This window comes from Canis aureus, chromosome 32, assembly GCF_053574225.1.
Source record: "Canis aureus isolate CA01 chromosome 32, VMU_Caureus_v.1.0, whole genome shotgun sequence".
Classification (NCBI taxonomy): Eukaryota; Metazoa; Chordata; class Mammalia; order Carnivora; family Canidae; genus Canis; species Canis aureus.
Genome location: NC_135642.1, coordinates 25245811 through 25265887, shown reverse-complemented (window position 1 = coordinate 25265887; position 20077 = coordinate 25245811). Strand labels below are relative to the sequence as shown.

The 20077-nt window shown below is 37.6% G+C and overlaps 1 long non-coding RNA gene across 1 annotated transcript; it reads right to left on the bottom strand.

Annotated features, from left to right (window-relative positions):
• Positions 1-5176: 5176 nt before the first annotated feature.
• On the bottom strand, positions 5177-19034 carry LOC144303246 (uncharacterized). Its single transcript, XR_013370305.1, has 3 exons — positions 18933-19034; positions 9936-10289; positions 5177-5426 (listed from the first exon to the last, which is right to left on the bottom strand). It is a non-coding gene; the product is annotated as an uncharacterized LOC144303246 (long non-coding RNA).
• Positions 19035-20077: the final 1043 nt, after the last annotated feature.

Below are 20077 nucleotides of genomic sequence, written 5' to 3'. Positions count from 1 at the left end.
TTAAATTGGGTAGCCTAGCTTATCTCAGCCTCATGCCTAAATAAAAAAACAGTTGGTTCCTGGATCAGTGGAGACTGACCCTAGGATCAACCTTGAAGTGATTTCTACAGAGCCTGGGGCTGGAAGCTGTCGCACCATGGATGACAGCCAAGCTGCTAAATCTATTTCAAAGTGACTCAGTGGGCCAGAGAACTATTAATATATTTATCACCACAAGTATTAGTTATAATGTCATTATTGAGAAACTATTGCAGAATGTTATTTTTATTCTTTTGTTTAACCATATGTCTATTTAAAAATTTTAATTTGTGCATATGTGTTTGTTTTGTTCTTATGTAGACATTTTTGTATCTGACCGTCCTCCAAATTTTACAGTTTGTAAGTAGGTAGTGCAAAAAATCTAGTTAGAAAATGAGTGAGAGACATTTCCCTGAAGAGGCACACATATAGGTGAGATGTTTATAGGGAGATGTAAATTAAAACCATAATGAAGGTATCACTACACAACTATCAAAAATGGCTAAAATGAAAAATAGTGACCACCAAAATGCTGGAGCAGACGCTGAGAAACTTGATCTTTTTTTCCCCTGGAAATGTAAATGGTACAACTACTCTAGATAACAGTTTGGCAGTTTATTTAATAATTAAACATGCATCTACCATTATGACCCAGCAATTGTACTCTTGGATGTTTATCCCAATGAAATTCAACTTATATCCATACAAACACCTATATATGAATGTTTAGAGCACTAACTGACTAAAACATTAAAAATTTTTAAATTGTGGTAAAATACATATAATGTAAAATGTGTAAAATCCTGACCATTTTTAAGTGAGCAATTCAGTAGTATTTAAGTATACTCAACCATTGTTTTACAACCGACCTCCAGAACTCTTTTCACCTGAAAACTGAAACTCTATACCCATTAAATAATAATATCCTACTACCTTCCTCTTTTAGTGTTTGACAACCTCCATTCTACTTTCTGTTTCTATGAATTTGACTACTCAAGATACCTCATCTAAATGGAATCATAAAATATTTTTCTTTTGTAACAGGCTTATTTTACTTAGCTTAATATCCTCAATGTTGATCCAAGTTTCAGCATGTATCTGAATTTTTTTTCTTTTAAAGGTTGAATAATATCTAATTGTATGGATATACTACATTTTGTTTATTCATTCACTTGTTGATACATACTTGGGTTACTTCTACATTTTGGCTATAGTGAATAATGCTGCTTTGAACATGAATATACAAGCATCTTTTCAAGACTCAGAGGTGGAATTTCTAGATCATATAATAATTCTATTTTTAAGTTTTTGAGGAACTGCCACACTGTTTTCCAAAGCCATTTAACCACTTTGCATTCCCACCAAGAGTGTATAGTGTTCTATACACATCCTCATTAACACTTTTTTTTCCCCACATCCTCATTAACACTTTTTTTTCCTCACCAACATTTATTATTATTATTATTTTCTGTTGCTATGCTAATGGATGTGAGATGAAATTGCACTGTGGTTTTCATTTTTTATTTCTCTAATGATTAGTTATGTTGAGCATCTTTTTATGTGATTGTTGGCCTTTGTATATTATCTTTGGAGAAATGTCTATTCAAACAAATCCTTTGGCCATTTTTAAATTGAGTTTTTTGTTGTTGCATCATAGAAGTTTTTTATATATTCTGAATATTAACCGCTTATCAGATATATGCTTTGCAAATATTTCCCCCATTTTGTAGGTCTCCCTTTTACTCTGTCAGTTGTGTCCTTTTAAATTTTGATGTAGTGCAGTTTATATATTTTTATTTTTGTTGCCTGTGCTTTTATTTAATTTAAATATTTTAAATACTTATTTATTTATTTTAGAGAGAGAAAGAGAGCACAAATAGGGAGGGGGAGAGGGAGAGACTTTCAAGCAGACTCCCTGCTGAGTGTAAAGACCACTGAGGGGCTCCATCTTGTGACCTTGAAATCATGTCCTAAGCTGAATTCTAAGAGTTGGATGCTTAACTGACTGAGATACCCAGGCACACATTTAAAATTTAAAAAAAAATTTTTTTCTTGGTATAGATTTTATTTTATTTTTTTAATAATAAATTCATTTTTTATTGGTGTTCAATTTGCCAACATACAGAATAACACCCAGTGCTCATCCTGTCAAGTGCCCACCTCAGTGCCCGCCACCCAGTCACCCCCACCCCCCATCCACTTTCCCTTCCACCACCCCTAGTTTGTTTCCCATTATATGGTCTCATTCATTTGGGGAATATAAATAATAGTGAAAGGGAATAAAGGGGAAAGGAAGAAAAATAAGTGGGAAATATCAGAAAGGGAGACAAAACATGGAAAAATTTTATTAAGTTTTCAATTTTAATTCTAGTATAGTTAACATATAGAATTCTATCAGTTTTAGGTATACAGTATAGTGATTCGACAATTCTATACACTGCTCAGTGCTCAGCATGATAAGTATATTCTTAAGTTCATTATATATTTTGGATATCAGACATTGTGTTTTTTATCTCTAGAAGTTCAGTTTGTGTCTTTTTTGTACCTTTAACATTTCTACTTAACATGGTTGATCTTTCCTTTAGCTTCTTAAGTGTATGAAATATACTTATAACAACTGTTTTTTTTTTAAGATTTTATTTATTTATTTATGAGAGACCCAGAGAGAGAGAGAGAGAGAGAGAGAGAGAGAGAGAGAGGCAGAGACATAGGTAGAGGGAGAAGCAGGCTCCATGCAGGGAGCCTGATGTGGGACTTGATCCCGGCTCTCATGGATCAGGCCCTGGACTGAAGGTGGCGCTAAGCCATGGAGCCACCTGGGCTGCCCTATAACAACTGTTTTAATATTTTTTTCTACTAATTCTATTACTTGTGTCATTTGGGAGTCAGTTCTGATAGATTATTCTCATGGGATGTTAAATAGGATGGTAAATCCTACTTCTTTTTATGACTGATAATTTTTGATTGGATACCAGACATGAATTTTACATTGTAATGTGCTGAATATTTTTTGTATTACGACAAATAATCTTGAACTTTGTTTTGGGATGGAATTCAGTTATTTGCAAAGAAATTGGATCTTCTTGAGACTTTATACAAATTTTGTTAGGTGAGACCAGAAGTACATTTATTCTAGGGTTAATTTTCTACCCACTGAGGTGAGACCCTTCTCTGACTGATGCCTTGGGGATTATGAAATATTCCCACTCTGGCTTTTGGGAACAGACAGGACTTTCATTTCTTTGTGAACTCCTAGCACTGCTACCTTTATAATTTTAGGCTGTTATTTGCTCAGCCCCAGGTAGTTTTCTTATTAGTATGTGCTGATCGGTGTGCAAGTGAAGTCTTGAGGCAGACCCTTTTCAGATTCCTGGTGTTCTTTCTCTGCAAATTTCTCTTCTCTGATTGTCCTAACTTCCCCAGACTTCCAGTTTTACTTCCTCAATTCGGAGAGACCTCTAGACTCTCCCCACTTTTATGCCATGGCCTAGAAACTTTGTTTATACAGTAGCACAAGGCAATATGAGGTCTCACCAGATTTATTTTCTGTCTCTTTGAGATCATTTGTTTGTTTCTGATATTGAATGTCTTATTTTGCTTAGCAACTTAACTCTATGCAGCTCGCTGATAAGCATTTAATACTTGTTTTATGCAAATGGCTCCATTCCCATTTAACATCTATAGATTTTCCTGGCAGCTCTATGAGATGGGTTGGAGCAAGTAGTAGTGATCCCTTGATGAAAGAGGAAACTGAGGTATGAGAGGCTAGGTGATTTGCTTCAAAATTTACAATTACTTTAAGAACTGAGAATAGGATGTAGAATCCAGAGTCAGATTCTTGTGCCCTTTGCACTATATCAGGCTGTGGCACTGCTGGCTTTAATAGAATCATGCTCTCAGTTATTGAGTGAATTTTGAAATTTTATTCTTTACTTCTTTAGAATATAAAAATTTTGTGGGTGAGATTGCATCGACAAGTGGAATCAATTGATCCCATGGTATGGGAAGGGGAAACTCATTGCATTCATTTATCTGCTCATTTATCCAGTAAATATATATGAAGCACCTATCATGTGCAAAGGTTTGAGAAACTAACAGGCCTGACATAGTCTGTTATATTTGTTTATATTTCCTGTTTTTCTTTCCCTATTTCTACTTTATTAAGTTCTAGAAATAGCTCAAATTTGGATCTTAGCTAAGGCCTCTTTGAAATAATTTTATGCTATCTTCTTTAAATATAAAGAAATGAACTTCTGACTGGTGTAAGAAAAGATACGATATCTTAAAAATTATTTTGTAAGTATCTATAAAAAGACTTCTTTGAAGATGATTTAGGTCCTATCTTTCCTTGAAGGGATGTAAAACAGAAGGACTAGCGTGTCCTTTTCATACCTTAGAGCCTATTTGTGTCTACTTTGTAATCTATTTCTATGGCTGCAATCCAATTTTATCTCTCTAGTTTAGATTGTATTTAATAGTATTTTGGCTTTGAGTCAGGTAGGATAGAAGAGGCTTGCTGTGGGGTGAGTTAACCTGGCCAAACACAGACCTGTGCCACTTAAGAGATTTTTAAAAAGGGATGTATCACTTTGATGTTTGATATGTTGGACACATACAATTCATACACATACACAGAGTAAATGCTAATTCACCAGTTGAGGCCCTGGGACATGTAAACAACCATAATGAAATCTCCTAGGCTTACGGAGTAGGGGGAACTACCCCTCTCCCATGTATTAGCAGAAGTAACAGATGGCAGCTTTTTCGCCTAATAATCACCAGATGGCATGTAGCTATGCCCTGTGGTGCAGAAAGGAGGAAACTGGGTTGATCGTGTATTTTCTACACTTAAGCTCTTCTTACTTGACCGAAATTTGTCTCTGCTATTGGTCATATGTCTATGTTAGAAGAAATTAAAGAATGTGATTAGAACTTTGTTGTGGCTGCAGAAAGCATTCACTTTGATTTCATAAAATTTTAGCATATTTTGCTAGCTAGTAACTTTCTAGTCTAAGCATACTCATAAATTGTGCTCACTTATATTCTGAGCCATGATATTTATTAGCACCAAGCTCTGATCCATTCTAAAACCTCTTTTATTCAGCATCTTTTAAGAATAATAAAATGTCTAGAAAACTGAGGTTTAATCTTCCGAAAATCAGATTTTTTATTGTAAAGTTTTAAAATAAACTTTTCAGTAGGGGTTGTTTACCCCGAGAGGCCCCAGGAGCAACAGCCCTAGTGGCGGGGCCAGCTCTGGAAACCTGGATTCAGCCCCCGCAGGAACTCCGGAGCTCTCCGTCTGCAGGGCCTGGAGGCTCCGGGGCGGGGCCGCTGATCTGCTCAGTTCATCAAGATAAGAAGCTTTTGCACAGCAAAGGATACAGTCAACAAAGCTCAAAGACAACCTACAGAATGGGAGAAGATATTGGCAAATGACCTATCAGATAAAGGGCTAGTTTCCAAGATCTATAAAGAACTTATTAAACTCAACACCAAAGAAACAAACAATCCAATCATGAAATGGGCAAAAGACATGAACAGAAATTTCACAGAGGAAGACATAGACATGGCCAACATGCATATGAGAAAATGCTCTGCATCACTTGCCATAAGGGAAATACAAATCAAAACCACAATGAGATACCACCTCACACCAGTGAGAATGGGGAAAATTAACAAGGCAGGAAACAACAAATGTTGGAGAGGATGCGGAGAAAAGGGAACCCTCTTACACTGTTGGTGGGAATGTGAACTGGTGCAGCCACTCTGGAAAACTGTGTGGAGGTTCCTCAAAGAGTTAAAAATAGACCTGCCCTACGACCCAGCAATTGCACTATTGGGGATTTACCCCAAAGATACAAATGCAATGAAACGCCGGGACACCTGCACCCCGATGTTTATAGCAGCAATGGCCACGATAGCCAAACTGTGGAAGGAGCCTCGGTGTCCAACGAAAGATGAATGGATAAAGAAGATGTGGTTTATGTATACAATGGAATATTACTCAGCTATTAGAAATGACAAATACCCACCATTTGCTTCAACGTGGATGGAACTGGAGGGTATTATGCTGAGTGAAGTAAGTCAGTCGGTGAAGGACAAACATTATATGTTCTCATTCATTTGGGGAATATAAATAATAGTGAAAGGGAATATAAGGGAAGGGGGAAGAAATGTGTGGGAAAGATCAGAAAGGGAGACAGAACATAAAGACTGCTAACTCTGGGAAACGAACTAGGGGTGGTGGAAGGGGAGAAGGGCGGGGGGTGGGAGTGAATGGGTGACGGGCACTGGGGGTTATTCTGTATGTTAGTAAATTGAACACCAATAAAAAATAAATTAAAAAAAATAAACCAAAATATATAAAATACATGAAAAAAAACTTTTCATGTATATATATGTGTATATATTATATATATAATATATATACTTGATTTTGAATAGTATTCTAAATATAATTTAACTTTTCTGTTAGTGACATCAGTTATAGTACAGGTACAGTTGATGTTGTGGAAACAAATGGGACTAAAGGCAGAATGCATCTTAATCCTAGAGATAAACCTAGAACAAAAAAGTTCACTGTGATTTTAAAAAGAAGCTGTGAGTAACTATCCTTTTAATTACCAGATTATAATGACTCACTAGGAATGAATCACCTAGTATTATCACCAAAGCCAAATTATAATAGCATTAATCTGACATGTTTCAGTGGATTCAAAAATCATTAGGATCCTGAATGGTAATTAGATATTAAAATGTATCTTTTCTTGACTGTATTTGGCTGGCAGGTTGAGATTTCTTAGATTAAATATATAGTACCTTTAACATATAGAGATAATATATGATATAATTAGAGGCTGCTTTGTCACTGGTAATACTTTCTAAGGTGCTTTTATGTAAAAACTGGTGATTTATTTTGTGGTTCTATTTCATGCTTAGTACTTCTGCTTCACAGCCTGGCCACAGCCTTTCTCCTCAAAAGGAACTCATTTGTCTTATAGGTGACATCATTATTATCCTTACTGGTTCATATATTTTAATGCATATAAATGTCACACAGATTAAATAGGTAACATACCATTTAAGAGATAATGTAAAATTCAATACACGATGTTGGGAACACTGGATAGTCACATACTAAAAAATGAAGTTGGATCTTACCTTACATAATATTTCAAAAGTAACTCAAAATGGGTCAAATGCCTAAACATAAGAGCCAAAACTATAAAATTTCAAGAAGAAATCATAAAGGAAAATCTTCATGACATTGGATTTGGCGATGATTTCTTGGATATGATACTAAAAGTGCAGGCAACAGAATTTAGGACTTCTGGGGAAGATGGCAGAGTAGGAGGACTCTAGGCTTACCCCATCCCACATGTACAATTAGATAACATTCACATTAGTATAAATATCTAGGAAATGACCTAAAAAATGGCAGAATAAACTCCACAAATAAATGTAGAGAAGAGGCCTCATCAAAGAATTTAGGAAAAGTGGAATTTGGTTTCAAACTAAATGAACTTTGGGGGATTGTCCTTAAGAAGGAGAGGTGTGGGAACAGAGAGGGAAGAGAAACAGACTCCACACCAGGAAGCCTCCTACCAGGAAGATGAATCTCCATTCAGATTTGCTGTGACAAACAGAGGGGCAAAACTTTGTGAGTTCTTACAACTAGCAGTAGTTAATACCTGAAATTAAAAAAAAAAAAAATCAGCAGGCTCAGTTCTGAGAGAGGTGGTGAGGTAGAGGAAACTGAGTCCTTGCCCTTAAAGAGACAACACAACAAACAGCCCATGGAGATACAGCATAGAGGCAGCACTTTGAAAGTTATCTGGGTCCTACTAGAGGGAGAGTTATTTACTTATCTCAGAACTGTCCCAGAGGGACAGAAATTGCTAAGGAATTACTCCAGGAACAAAGGAACTGACAGGGGCCATTTTCTTCCTCCTCCACCCAGTGTAAACACATGGCCACCTGCAGGACTTGCTACCTAAGTTACTAGACTGTTGTCCCACCCCCCTACCCTGTGCTTCTACCAATTCACCCCTCCCCACAGTCCACCTCAGTCCCAGAGCTTCATGGCCAGTCCTGCAGAGGATAAAGGCACTAAAAGCTTGCTAACACCACATCACTTCACTATGCCTACCCTCTGCTTCCAGGGATCCACCCCTCCTGATGGGCCACCTTAGTCCTGGAGCTGCAGGGCCTCCATCCACAGACGAGGATTTCAAGTTATACTACAAAGCTATAGTAATCAAAACAGTATAATACTGGCACAAAAATAGAAACACAGATCAAGAGAACAGGATAGAAAGCCCAGGAACAAACCCACAATTATATAGGCAATTAATCTTTGACAAAAGAGGCAAGAATATGCAATGGGAAAAAGTCTCTTCAACAAATGATGTTGGGAAAACTGCAACATGCAAAAGAATGAAATTGAACTACTCTCTTACATCATACACAAAACTGAGCTTAAAATGGGTTAAAGACCTAAATGTGGGTATCCTTAGGTGGCTCAGGGGTTTAGTGCCTGCCTTTGGCCCAGGGCATGATCCTGGAGTCCTGGGATCAGATCCCACATCGGGCTCCATGCATGGAGCCTGCTTCTCCCTCTGCTTCTCTATCACTCTCTCTGTGTCTCTCATGAATAAATAAATAAAATCTTAAAAAAAAAAAAGACCTAAATGTGAGACCTGAAACCATTAAAATCATAGAAGATAGCACAGGCAATAATGTCTCTGACATCAGCCATAGAAATATTTTTCTAGATATGTCTCCCGAAGCTAGGAAAACAAAAGCAAAAATAAACCCTTAAGACTATATCAAAATAAAACGCTTCTGCACAGCAAAGGAAATAATCAACAAAACTAAAAGACAATCTATGGAATTGGAGAAGATATTTGCAAATGACATATCCAATAAAGGGTTAGTATCTAAAATACATAATGAAATTACAAAACTCAACTCCAAAAAAATCAAATAATCCAATTGAAAAATGGACAGCAAATATCTGCAGATATTTCTCTGAAGAAGACATATATAGATAGCCAACGGACATGAAAAAAATGCTCAATAGCACTCATCATCAGGGAAATGCAAATCAAAACTACAATGATATATATCACTTCAAACCTGTCAGAATGGCTAAGTTTGTGGGAATGCAAACTTTTGTAGCCACTGTGGAAAGCAGTTTGGAGGTTTCTCAAAAATTAAAATTAGAACTACTCTAAGATCCAGTAATCACAGTATTAGGTATTTATTACCAGGAGTGGGGAAGGCAAGTAAAATGTATATTCCAAGGACAGAGGAGGAGATGAGAAGCTTCCAACTGCCAGGGTCCAGGTGAACTAGAGATCATATCCTCTCAATCACCTTCCACAACAATATCTGGATAATCCAGAATACTCTCCCTCTCCTAAGGCTCTTAATTTAAGCACATTTGCAAAGCTCCTTTGCCATGTAGGTAATATATTTGTAGCTTTGGGGGATTAGGACATAAACATCTTTGGGTCTCTTCTATTCTGTTCCCTTCAGAATCTATAGGAGCTAATTATCTTAGATCCCAGAAGACAGAGGTCAGATGAATTTGTACATCTACAGAATGTGCAACACAGATGTTATCTTTCTGGCATTCAAAACAGTTGACTTTCTGCAATTCATTATCATCACCCTTTCATCTGTCAGTGTCATGAGCTGTGACCCTTAAAATAATTCCAAATTCTTCTCCACTGGTGAGACTTTTATGCCATGTTACATCAGGAATATTTAAAGAGTTCCTATTGCTCTCTTTCCTTTCACCACCAAAATTTTGAAAAGAGGAATCAACACTTACCATATCCATTTACTTAAGTCCCATTCATACTTCTACTATGAAAAGCTGACACCTCTCTGGGCTTCAGTTTCCTCACCTGGTCCAGGTTCCTTAGTGTTGAGACGTTCCTCTCCAGCTTTAAACTATAACTCCAGGCTACTTCTTCTTTTCAATGTATAGTCAGGTATAGGCTGGTTCCCCTTCAGTCTCTTAGCCCCTACTCAAGTATATTTCTCCCAGTATCTCAAGGTAAGCTGTCAGTCTAATCAGTGTGTTGTGACAAGCTTTAGTTTAGAATTCAGCAGAAAGTTCTTTTTTTTTTTGGCATTGTAGAATTCCATTAAGAAACAATTCAAGCTGCGAATGAAGGCTGTGCCTGTATCCTTGGGTGGCTTCTTTCCCAATAGTTGGATTGCATACTGATGCCTTTTGGGCTACAGACTGCTTTATCCTAAGAAAGCAAAAATACCACCATCTCAGGATGGAAGAAGACAAAAACCCTAGCACAGATGTGCCCAAGGCAGCCTGGCTTCTGAGGAATCTGAATTACTAACAACCTTCACTTTTAGTTATGTATTTATTTTTCATATAATCAGTTACCTTGTTTGGGCTAAAGAAAAACAACATATCATCTAATCAGGGAAAGAGCACTCTCCCTTTGAAAAGAGTTCAGTACCCTATTAAATATTTTAAATTACTTTATAAAATATATCAAGTCAGGGTTTTCTGTAATTTCATTTATAGCAATCACTGAGGGAGATTTGACAATAGCTGATTAGGCTCCAAAAGCATTTCCTAATTATCCTCAGAAAAATCTGATTATCTTCCTGCTTTTCAGCAAAGTAGTCTGAGGGAAATGCTCCTGAAATGAAGTGTGAGTGGGAAAGCGTTACTTCAGATTTTATGTTAACTTGTAGTAAGTGACTAATACAAATTCATTTCTTTGTTCATTCAGTATATTTATTGAGGCCTTACTATCTGTTAAGGTCTGTGCTTGGGCAGTAAGTATAGATAATAATTAGATAAAGCTTGTTTTTTTTTAAGATTTTATTTATTTATTCATGAAACACACACACACACACACACACACACAGAGGCAGAGACACAGGCAGAGGGAGAAGCAGGCTCCATGCAGGGAGCCTGATGTGGGACTCGATCCCAGGACTCCAGGATCATGCCCTGAGCCAAAGGCAGGTGCTAAACTGCTGAGCCACCCAGGGATTCCTCTCAGCTTGGGTTTTCAAGGGGTTTCCAGTCCAGTAGGATATAGAGATATGTCAATATCATGTAAACAAAAAGCAACAAAATGTCATGGATGCTACTGAAGCATCCATATATTATACAATGAGGATTAAATAGGGATGGATTCATGATTTTATTATCAGGAAATGGAGAACCATTGCTTGCTTTCCTTGGAAGGTCTTTTGCTGAGTAGCAGACATATGAATGAAAATGCATTCTTAAGGAGGGCTTGCATTATCCATTCTTTGGTTGAACAACACCCTAAATATTTGTGGAGTATTCACCTTAGGCCAAGAAATCCTTGATGGTCAAGAATGTATTTGACTGAATGATCAGATAAAAAAAGGAGATCAATTACAGAAGACTCAAAAGAGGAGGAGATTCTTGCCAAAATAATAGAAAATGGAAACTAAAATGGTATTGAAAATTTAAGGGATCTACTTCAATAGTAAACATTTACTTGGTAGAGGGTGAAAGTTTTTCTATACTTTGGTCTATACTCTGGTCTTTCTGGCAGTGGTAATAACAGAATATGTGACTTAAAAAATCTAGGTTTGATAAATTTACAGGGAAAAACTTTTTTTTTTTTTTTTTTTTTTTTTACAGGGAAAAACTTAAACTCTCAAGTGATTCCTATATTTCTTGAGGAAGAAAAGATATTCTTTCTGAGTTATTTCAAACCAACGCAGCATTCGAGATTTAATAATGGAAAAAACTAATAACTCAGTGGAAATATGGACAAAGGATAGGAATCGGCAGTTCATATAGGGAGAAATATGAATGGATTATACAAATGTAAAAATATATTCAGCATTACTTATGAAGACATGGAAATCAAAACAAGGAGATACCTACTTGATTGCCAACATTTACACATTTGATAATATCCAATGTTAAAGAACAAAGAAACTATCAATTTCAAATATTGTGGATGAGAGAAAAATGGGTGCAACTATTTTAGGGAGCAATTGGATACTATTTAATAAAACTGAAAACACACTAATACCCCTTGATCTGGTAGTTCCACATTGAGAAATTTATCTGAAAATAATTGGTCAAAGACATTAAGTACCAAGATATTTCTATAGCTTTGCTTCTGATAGAAATACCAAAATATATCTATCAACTGGACCATAATTAAGTAAATTATGGTTGATTTATACTAGAATATTATATCACTATTAAGTAGAAAGATGTAAATACATTTATACCAACATAGAAATATCTCTATTACTAAAAAACAGATTTAGAGCAATATGTATGATGCCTGTAAATAGACTTTTTGAAAGTGTGGAGGCAGAGAAAATTAAGGCCATTCCACCTCAAGTTTAGCATTAGCACAAGTACAGCCATTTTAGGCCCCTGTGAATAAGAGCTGAACTTTGCAGGAAAAACTGCAGAATGTCCTTGACAGGGAATCCCATATCAGAAAGACAGCAGAGCTCAGAATGCCCTCGGCAGAGAATCCTATATCAGATCTTAAGAAACTCCCTCACCCTGTCCCCCATATTGGAATGGAAAAAATTCCTCCACCCCTTCTGAAAATCCCCTAGACCAGCTCATAAAAAACCCAGCTGTAACCCACTTCAGGGTCCAAGCCCCTGCTCTGCTGTGTGGAGTATACTTGGACCCAAGCTCGAGCTTGTAAATAAACCCTCGTATACTTGCATCAGTGTCAGCTCCTTGGTGGTTTCTCGGATACGTAATCTTGGGCACAAGAAAAAGGATACGCAAGAAACTGCTAACAGTGGTTTTCTAAGGAATGGAATTAGGAGGATTTAGAGCAGAAAAGAGATTCTTACTGTGTACATTGGAACTTATTTCACTTGTTTCCCTATGTATATGGTGTCACTTTTTAAAATTAAAAGCAAAACTTGTTTAAATAGTAGACAGAAGAGCTCAGTGATGGGATACTACTGTCAGAAGACTGTTTTTAGTCCTGAAATAGAAATTCCTCAACTTAGTCTTTCTGAGCTCCAAAAGTACTTCTAGTTCTTTTTGGAGCTTCCAGTGCACCAGGGAGAGTTCACCCTATTTCTATGACTTTCTGTGTTGGTTTCTGCACATGAGATAAACCAGCCAACTTTTCAAGTCTTGTCAGACTCGTCCTTTTTTTTTTTTTTTTTAGATTTTTTTTTTTTTATTTATTCATTCATGAAAGAGAGAGAGAGAGGCAGAGACACAGGCAGAGGGAGAAGCAGGCTCCATGCAGGGAACCTGATGTGGGATTTGATCCCGGGACTCCAGGATCACGCCCTGGACTGAAGGCAGGCTCCAAACCGCTGAGCCACCCAGGGATCCCCTTGTCAGACTTGTCTTACGTAGGAGATGAATTCTGTTCATCAGCCTGGCCCAAGTTCCTTGTCAATGGCGACTGTCTTTGTTTTAAATGGTTCCCAGTAGTTGAGTGTGTGCCAAGACCCATTAATGTCTGAAAGTGGGGAGGATTGTAGTCAGCATCTAAATGCAGGCTGAGTAGGAGCTGGACTCTGAGGCAACATCTGGGAAAGTATTCAATCCCAGGGAGAACTTGGGAGATGGGTGTTCTTACCTGCTTCCTCTGCATTGAGGCTATATATATATATATATATATATATATATATAGCTGTAGAGAGTGCTTTTGTGCCTATTACAAACTGCTTCTCTGTTTGCTATAGTCTTGGGAGACTCATGAATGCAAGCCTCATTAGATATCAGAGTTATGTGAGTTGGGGGCCTGCCTATCCCTTGAATGGCAGTTGTAAAAGTTGGAATACTAAATGTGTAGACAGGTTCTTCCCAAGGAGATGCTGGTGATTTGATTTTATTGTTGGAGTGAATTGGAGAAAGAAAACAGGGGAAGTGCTTACCAGCATCTCTGAGCCTTGGGGAGGATCACAGCCAGCACCTAGATGTGTGCTAATTAGAAGATGGACCCTCCTAACATCAGCTTGTAAAGTATGCAGGAGCTTGTCAAGTTTATACTCCTACTCCTTCTAGGGAAAGACTAGGAGATGGGATTTTTGCCTGCTTCTTCTTGCTAAGCCCTGAGGTGATAGGCAAGGTAAGTGCTTATGCACCTGTTAACAGCTGCTTCTTTGTTTGCTATAGTCCTGTGGGGCTCATGAATGCAAACCCCTTGGGCTTTCAGAACCAGGTGATTTGGTGGGTGATTTGGTGGGTGATTTTCAGAACCAGGTGATTTCCACCATCGCTTGGGTGGAAGCCTTAAAAATTGAGGAACCAGTTTTGTGGTCCAAATCCTCTGCTCCTCAGGGACAAACTGGGAGTTGGGCATTCCCTCCTGTCCATATAGCACTGTACTGGGGGTGGGATTTATGAGAGAGAGAGAGAGAGAGAGAGAAGTAGAGGGGAAGGAAAGGGAGAAGGAGAGAATCTCCAGCAGACTCTGCTGAGCACAGAGCTCAACATGGTGCTCAATCTCATGATCCTGAGATCATGACCTGAGGGAAAACCAAGAGTTGGAGGCTTAATTGACTGAGCCACCCAGGCATCCCTTGGAAGGGAATTTTTAAATAGGGGTGTTAGGAACATAACAAAATAATTTTTAAAAAATTAGTATTATTAAATGAAAATGTAAAAGTTACAACATGTACAGATATTCAAAATAGATACATAGTGAGTTCTGATATTAATTTTCAATCTCTCTTTCTTAGAGAACTAGAAACAACTGGAAAAAGTAAAGCTAAAGTAGTAGTCTGTTTCATACTGGATTATCCTCCTGTGTTGTCAGAATCCCTCCAGGCGATATGGTAGTGCTTTTCTTTCCTAATTATTTTATTCAAATTGCTAATAGCCTGTTTTACTACTGAATAGAAATGACCATTAAGAATCATAGATGTGACCTAGCAATGTTATAGCCGAAACATGTTCTATTGATTTCAAAATAAGAAAATAAAATCACAAAATTGAAATCAATATATATTTAATTAAATGTTTGCAAAATATAAAATTTTGTCAGTTAGTCAATAGCAACACAGCACAAGAATCTAAAGTTACATATATACTCTTTTCCATGAGGGGTATGGATACACTTTAATATAATCTATTTACTATGAGTTGGGGCTATAGCGCATGAAATTGAGGAGGATGTATGAATGGCTACTAAGCACATGAAAAGATAGGTGGTCAGCATTATAACCATCATTGAAGTGCAATATAAAACCAAAAGTAGATATGTCATATCCACTCCAAGGGCTAGAATAAAAAAGACAGGTTATAACAAGTGTTACTGAGTTTGGAGAAATCAAAAGCCTCCTCATATACTGCTGGTACAATTTTAAGATGGAGCATTCACTTTGGAAAACAGTGTGGCAGTTCCTGAAAAGGCTAAACATTAAGTTATCATGTGATCCAGCAATTTCACTTTTAGGTATATACTCAAGAGAAACGAAAAATTGTGTCTACATAAAAAGTTGTGTATAGATGTTCATAAATATATCTTTCATAATAGTCCCAAAGTGGAAATAACCCAAATGTCCATCAATGATGAATGGATAAATAAAATGTAGTGTATCCACATAATGGAAAATTATTTGGTAGGTAGAAAGAAATGAAATGCAAATGCATGCTACAACATGGGTAAACTCGGAAAATAATGTTAAGTGAACAGGGGACCACATATTATATGATTTTATTTGTATGAATATCAAAAAATAGGCAAATCTGTAGAGATAGAAAGTTGATTAGTGGTTGCCTAGAGATAGGAGGAGGGGTTTTAGAATTAACTGTGAAGGAGTATGGGGTTGGAGGAGGAGTTAAGATAGCAGAGTAGTATGCTTGCCTAGAAGTACTATGCTTGCCTAGTCCCTCAAACATAGTTAGATAAATATCAAATCATTCTGAACATTCAGGAAATCAATCTGAAGACTGAAAGAACAAACTGCACAACCAGAGAGAGTAAAGAGGCCACATCATGGAAGGTAGGAGGTGCATAGATGTGATCTGGGGGAGAAGAGAATCACTGGTGCTGTGGAGGGGAGTGAGCCTTGATCAGGGAGAGAGTGACAGAGTGCACACAGTGTGTGGGATTGCACAAGAAAAACACTTCCCCAAAACAATTGACAGGGAAAACAAGAGAGACTGATTATCACAAGTTTTTATAAATAGCAGCACTCAAAATCTGAAGTTATAGAAACTTGTGTCATTGCCAGGGTAGAGCTTGGTAGGCATAGAAGTGCTCCTGTAGAGAAAGAGGGCAGAGGCCTGGAGTAGACCGTGAAGTCTAAGGATCCCTTAGGTCATATTGAGGGAGACAGTTCCCCTTCTTGGAGTGCATTTAGGAAAGGTTGCACTGTCTCTCGAGAGGACAAAAGAGCCAGTGGGCACCATTGGGCTGCCTCATTCATTAGCATAGGAGCAGAGGCACCTGCTGAGGGGAGCTAACCTTGGACAACAGCTTTTTACTGCATTTTACCATAAACTCCAAGCCCCTGCATGTTTGTGCTATGGCTCTTCTGGGACAAACTGGCACCAGCCACGGTGTGATAAGACCCTCCCCCAGAAGATCAGCATGGGTCCTTGCCACGTAGGATCCCTAAAATTTGGAGTTTTGAAACCCAGCCAGCGTGTCTGAGGTTAAACACAGGAGCACTGCCCTGCAGAGTAGGTGGATGGCTTGGACAACAAAGGTGAAGGCAGGGATCTGAGGGATTCTGGGGGCACATGAGGGGAGATTGTTTGCTCTTCTGTGAGGGCTCCCTGAACAGTGGCAGGTTCAAACTCCCAGAGAGTGGGTGGTTGACTCCCCCCACCCCACTCATCAGCACAAATGGACCTCAGTGAGCAGCACAGTATCTACAGTAGAGGCTTGAATTGTTTACACCAAGCCCCACCCCCTGTGTTTGCAAGTGTATTTTTACTAGGCAAGTGTGCCTGAGAGAGCAGCAGTGGGCCCCTCCCCCAGAAGACCAGCACAAACCCCCCACATGGACCAAGTCTACTGACCATACAGTGCTGCAAAGCTTCAGCTCTATGGGAAATAGGATCTAGCCTCTTTTAACAAAGAAACCAAAACACATCCAGCTAAAACTGGCCACACACTGGACAAGGTCCAAAGACTCCCCACTGCAGGCAAGGAGAAACCATGCAGAGGACTGACCTGAAGGAAAGAGCAGAGTTTACACAGCACACACTAGAAATACTTCCTGAAGCATCATGCCCTGGAAAGTATATGACCTCCTCTTAATGTATCATTACTCTCAGGAGCAGAAAACATAACAGCCTTTCCTAACATATAGAAGACAGAGACCTAGACAGAATGCCAAAGTGCAGAAATTCACCCCAAAAGAAAGAATGAAAGTAGGTCATTATCAGGGATCTAGTCAAAACAGATATAAGTAATATACCTGAACTAGAATTTAAAACAACAATCATAAGGATACTAACTGGGCTTGAGAAAAGCATTGAAGGCACCAAGGAGTCCCTTACTACAGAGATAAAAGGCCTAAAAACTAGTCAGGCCAAAATAAAAAATGCTATAACTATGATGCAGAACTGACTGGATGTAATGACCATAAGGATGAAAAGAGCAGAGGAATGAATAAGTGATATAAAAATAAAATTATGGAAAATAATGAAGTAGAAAAGAAAAATATTGGATCAAGGATGTAGATTCAGGAAACTCAGTGACTCCATAAAGCACAATAACATTTGTACCATAGAAGTCCCAGGAGAGGGATGCCTGAGTGGTTCAGTCGTTGTGTGTCTGCCTTTAGCTCAGGTCCTGGGATCAAGTCCCACATCAGGCTCCCTGCAGGGAGCCTGCTTCTACTTCTGCCTATGTCTCTGCCTTTCTCATGAGAGACACACATGATTTAAGATTTTTAAAATCTTAAAAAAAAAAAATAGAAGTCCAAGGAGAAAAAGAGACAGAAAAAGGAGCAGAAGTTTTATTTCAGCAAATTATAGCTGAAAACTTCCCTACCCTAATATGGGGAAGGAAACAGACATCCAAATCTAAGAGGTGCAGAGAACTCCCATCAAAATCAACAAAAGTAGGCCAATGCCAAGATATATTGTAGTAAAATGTGCAAAATACAGAGATAAGGAAAGACTCCTGAAAGCAGCAGGGGAAAAAAGGGAAGACAAAGCAGCAGATCTATCCACAGAAATTTGGCAGGCCAGAAAAAAGTGGCATGATATATTCAGCATGCTGAATGGGAGAAATATGCAGCCAAGAATACTTTATCCAGCAAGGCTGTCATTCAGAATCAAAGGAGAGATAAATAATTTCCAAGACAAACAAAAATAAAAGAGTTTGTAACTACTAAACAAGCCCTGTGTGAAATATTAAAGGGGGTTCTTTGAGTCGGGAGGAAAGAACAAAAGGAACAAAGACTAGCAAGGAACAGAGAAAATCTCCAGAAATGATCTCATATGTTACTTTACAGGTAATACAATGGCACTAAATTTATATCTGTCAATAATCACTCTGAATGTAAATGTACTAAATGTGCCAATCTAAAGACATAAGATATCAGAGTGGATGAAAAACCAAGACCCATATATGCTACCTACAAGAAACTCATTTTAGACCTAAAGACACCTGCAGACTGAAAGTGAAGGGATGAAGAACCATTTATTATGCTAATGAATGCCAAAAGAAAGCCAGAGTAGCCACACTTATATCAAACAAACTAGATTTTAAACCAAAGACTGTAAAAATAGATGAATAAGGGCCCTCTGTCATAATAAAGGGGTCTACCCAACAAGAAGATCTAACAAACGTAAATATTATGCCCCCAGCTTGGGAGCATCCAAGTATACAAATCAATCAGTAACAAATAAAAGGAAATAAATAATAAATCGGTAATAAATAAAATAATAGCAGGGGACTTTAAACCCCACTTACAGCAATGGGTAGATCATCTAAGCAGAAAATCAACAGGGAAACAATGGCTTTGAATGAGACACTGGACCAGATGGACTTAACAGATACATTCAGAACATTTCATCCTAAAGCAGTAGAATATACATTCTTTTCTAGTGCATTGGAACATTCTTAGAATAGATCACATACGTGGTCACAAATCAGGCCTCAACAAGCACAAAAAGATTGAGATCATACCATGTGTATTTTCCAACTACAATGCTATGAAAGTAGAAGTCAATCACAAGAAAAAATTTGGAAAGACCAGAAATACATGGAAGCTAAAAAATGTCTTATTAAAGAATGTAGGGTTAACTAGTAAATTAAAGAAATAAAAAATTACATGAAAACAAATGAAAATGAAAATATGATAGTCTGAAGCCTTTGGGATGCAGCAAAAATGGTCATATGAGGGTAGTATATCGCAATACATACCTACCTTAAGAAGCAAGAAAAGTCTCAAGTACACAACCTAACCTTATACCTAAAGGAGCTAGAAAAGGAACAGCAAATAAAGCCTAAAGCTAGCAGAAGGTGTGTGGGAAATATCAGAAAGGGAGACAGAACATAAAGACTCCTAACTCTGGGAAACGAACTAGGGGAGGTGGAAGGGGAGGGGGGGGTGAGTGGGTGATGGGCACTGAGGGGGACACTTGACGGGATGAGCACTGGGTGTTATTCTGTATGTTGGTAAATTGAACACCAATAAAAATTAATTTATTTAAAAAAAGAATAGAACAGGGACATTATGAATTCAGAAAAAATAAAGCTAGCAGAAGGAAAATAATAAAGGCTAGAGAAGAAATAAATTAGAAATGAAGAAACAAAAACTAGTAGAACAGATCAATGAAACTAATAGCTCATTCTTTGAAAGAATTAAAAAAAATGACAAACTTCTAGCTAGACTTATCAAAAAGAAAAGAGAAAGGAACCAAATAAATAAAATCATAAATGATAGAGAGATCATAATCAACAATACAGAAATACAATTACAAGACATTATGAAAAATTATATGCTAACAATTTGGGCAATGTGGAATAAATGTATAAATTCCTAGAAACATATAAACTATCAAAACTGAACAGACCCATAACCAGCAAAGAAATTGAATCAGTAATAAAAAATC